Source organism: Cotesia glomerata, linkage group LG1 (genome assembly GCF_020080835.1).
Source record: "Cotesia glomerata isolate CgM1 linkage group LG1, MPM_Cglom_v2.3, whole genome shotgun sequence".
In the NCBI taxonomy this organism is placed as follows: domain Eukaryota; kingdom Metazoa; phylum Arthropoda; class Insecta; order Hymenoptera; family Braconidae; genus Cotesia; species Cotesia glomerata.
This window is the reverse complement of record NC_058158.1, coordinates 4,246,140-4,249,629: the sequence shown is the minus strand read 5'-3', so window position 1 is coordinate 4,249,629 and position 3,490 is coordinate 4,246,140.

The following is a 3,490-nucleotide window of genomic DNA, read 5'->3' as shown; positions in this document are numbered from 1 at the left end:
GATCTTGTGTAGCTTAATGTCTTTTTTTATGTATCGAACAACTACACTATTCCCGAAGTTACTAATTTATAAAAGTACTGTTTTTATCCCTGTTTATTTTCTAATGAACTTTAATGATTAAATAATCCATGCGGATGAAACTCTCACATATATTTACTTTAAGTTGATGTCAAATAAATGTATTTCCCTAATGATGTTTTGGGAAAATTTTTTACTCCAAACTTGAGATACATAAATTTTATTTAAGTTAAAAGAAGGAATAATTTTTTTGATAAAATTTTATTTATTAGTTGAAGGGTTCAGAACTAAAAATAAAATATTAAACTCTATTAAATTACTTAAAAAAATTTCAATAACTTTTTTTAACAAAAATGGTTTTTAAAAAATTTATCATAAGATATTTTTAATTATTTTTTAGAAATTTATTTTTCTTCTATCTTAAAGTATAACTTTTTTTTGAGTTTAATGTATGCATTTATAATTTAGGTAAAAAAAAAATTCTACGATTTCACGCAAGAATCATTTAAGTTCTTGAAAAATAAAAAATATTTGCAACAGACTTGAGTTGACAACAAAGAACGTTGATGTTTACAAGCAAAAGCAAGATCACGAAACATCATTTATGAATTTTTAGCGTGCTTATTTAAGGTATGACTATTTATATATCCATAAGTATACGTATAATGAGAGCAGCATGTTTGAAACTTATGAAAGAGTGTATATTTATAATACAATAAAATAAAATGGTCGAATGCGATGCATTGAATGAATGATTTGCGTGAAAAAGGTGTAAAGTAAGTTTTACATCTATTTTGAAAAAGACAAGAAGTGATTCACCTCTATACATATAATAACACGTATACATTGTGTGTACGTGTGGTATTGTATAAAAGAAGTTTGTATGCATTTATAAAGAAGGAAGAAAGAAGAAGCAAAAGAAGAAGAAGAAGAAGAAGGTGGAGAAGAAAGAGGAGGAACTGCTATGATTATTACATTGTAACGCGCTAACCACCTGACGCAGCACGCTACTTCTCTCGTATCGTGGGAACTGAAAAACTTTTATTATATATATATAGAGTGTAGTGTGTATTGTGTATGAGTATTAAATGTAAGCCTTTTATGAGTGAGCACAGAAGAGGCACACGTGCATCGCGCATGCCTTTACACATATTCATATCCGTGCATGGATGATACGCGTGGGGGACGCGAAAGAGCTTTAATACTCCACTAAATCTGATTGGCGGACACGTCAACAAGTGAAACGTATGGAGAGTTTGTCGGCAATGAGTTTCATGCACATTACATACATGTTTATATCTGCTAATGTACTAATGTACTAATGTATTAGGGGGAAGCAAAAAATCCATTTAACTTTCAAAGTGTCCGTGATAATTGTCTTTGATAAATCTCTCTGATTTGTCGACTACTTCATTGATGAATCTTTCATCTATTTACTCTTTTTATCTTTTGCTCCCATTCTAATCAATTTTTTTTTTAATGTTATTGGTCATTTTCATAATAATTTGCGTTCAATATTTATATATCTTTTGCTACACAGAAAAAAAGGTTCACTTGAGTCAAGAAAATATTTTTCTTCCTAATTATTTTCTAGAGCGAAAAAAAAATTTTTTTTTGACAAGAAATTTCACTTATTCCAGCAAAATTAATTCTCTTGCTTTAAGAAATACGTATCTTGATCCAAGAAAATTTATTTAAGTCAAGAAAATCTTCTTGTTTTGAGAAAATTCAGCCTCTTGCTCCAAAAAATTTAGTTCTTGATAGAAGTAAATTTTCTTGTCGAGAAAGTTTCTCTCTTGCTCCAAAAAATTAAATATCTCGATAGAAGTAAATTTTTATTAATTTTTTTATTGATTAACATGTTAAATGGGAAGATTAAATAATATTGAATCATTTTTTTTTCATTCAATATGTATAATTGCACGCTAAAATAATATAAAATGGGTATCAAATATTCAAAAGAAAAATTTTCTCAAGGTGAGAAAATTTTTTTCTCAGCTGAAGTAGGTGGCGCTGCTTCCCTGAAGTATCTAAAAATCTTGATCAAATATAAAAATTTATTTTATCAAGTATTTATGATAATTTGAATTAAGAAAAGATTACTTCCACCAAGAATAGAATTTCAAGAAAAATTTTTACTTCGGCCAACACAACTTCGGTCTTCCTTCAGGCACCCTAAAATTTTTTTGAGCCAAGAATTTTGTTCTCCAGTCAATAAATTTTTCTTTCTGTGTGGGTTATGCGTTTAAAATAATAAACAACAATCTTGAATAAAAAAACAATAATTAATTGAAAAAATTTCGATTTTTTAATTAAATTTCGTTAATTTTAGATTTTTTATAAATCTAACTGTGAAACATTTAAGATTTTCTACAATTATTTTTAGAATAATAAAGATAGAAAATTATCAATTTATCAAGTATTTTAGACATTTTGTCCATTTATTTAAAAACAAAATTATGGTCATCAATAAAGTTTTTTTTTTGTATCGTAAATTAGGAAATTAGGAAATAAATTTAACTTGATTCTTATTACATGAAAAAAAATCAGTGTACAGAAAATTTAAGTAGCCCTATAATATTATTTTCTAAAAATAATTAAGTTTTAACTTTAATTATTTGTTCATATTTAATAAATAAATTTGACAATTTAAATATTTTTTAAAAGTCTAAACTGAAAATAATAATTAACATACTAATTAGAGAGTATTAATAGTAAGCTTCCACTTAATTTAATATGAAGTTTATTTAATGAATCGGAGTGAAGTGTAAAATTTAAATGAATTTCTAAGTAAAGTGCATCAATAATGATAAAAAGTCACGTATCTTGTAATTAATTCCTTGTCTTAAAATCACGTTTAACAATATACCGTACATCCTGTGTACAATGTTTTTGAGTACCACGAATGACATATTGACATGCATCGTCGTCTCAATAGAACACTGTGTATACATGCTGTCTCGTCAGACGTCAGTATTACTGATGATGATAATGTAATATCGAATAAGTCTTAACAACATACATACATACATGCATATATAAATCTAATAACAATAATAATAAAAATGTAATAGCAGTGAACAGCGAGCAGCTATGGGAATGGGATGCGTGACAATATTTGCTGTCGTCGGCAGCCTATCTCTCAAACTGAAGAATGTCTTTATAGGTGTAATAAAAAGCTGCCGTTAAATATTTACGTCCACATAAGTACATGTATATGTACATGTACACGTATGTAAGATGTAAGGCGTACGTAATGTACGAGAGAATAAGGAACAAGGAGTTACATACACACGTGATGTTATGTCTCCTTGACAAACGCGTTACACAGTAGTCGATTGTCGATAGTGGGTGTTATTTATTGTCATTCATGGGACATATCTTCCGGAACCGCGAGATCCCGTAATCACACACTACCACATATGTACTGTATATTTTACTTTTTTTTTTTTATTTTTCTGGGTTTTGTATT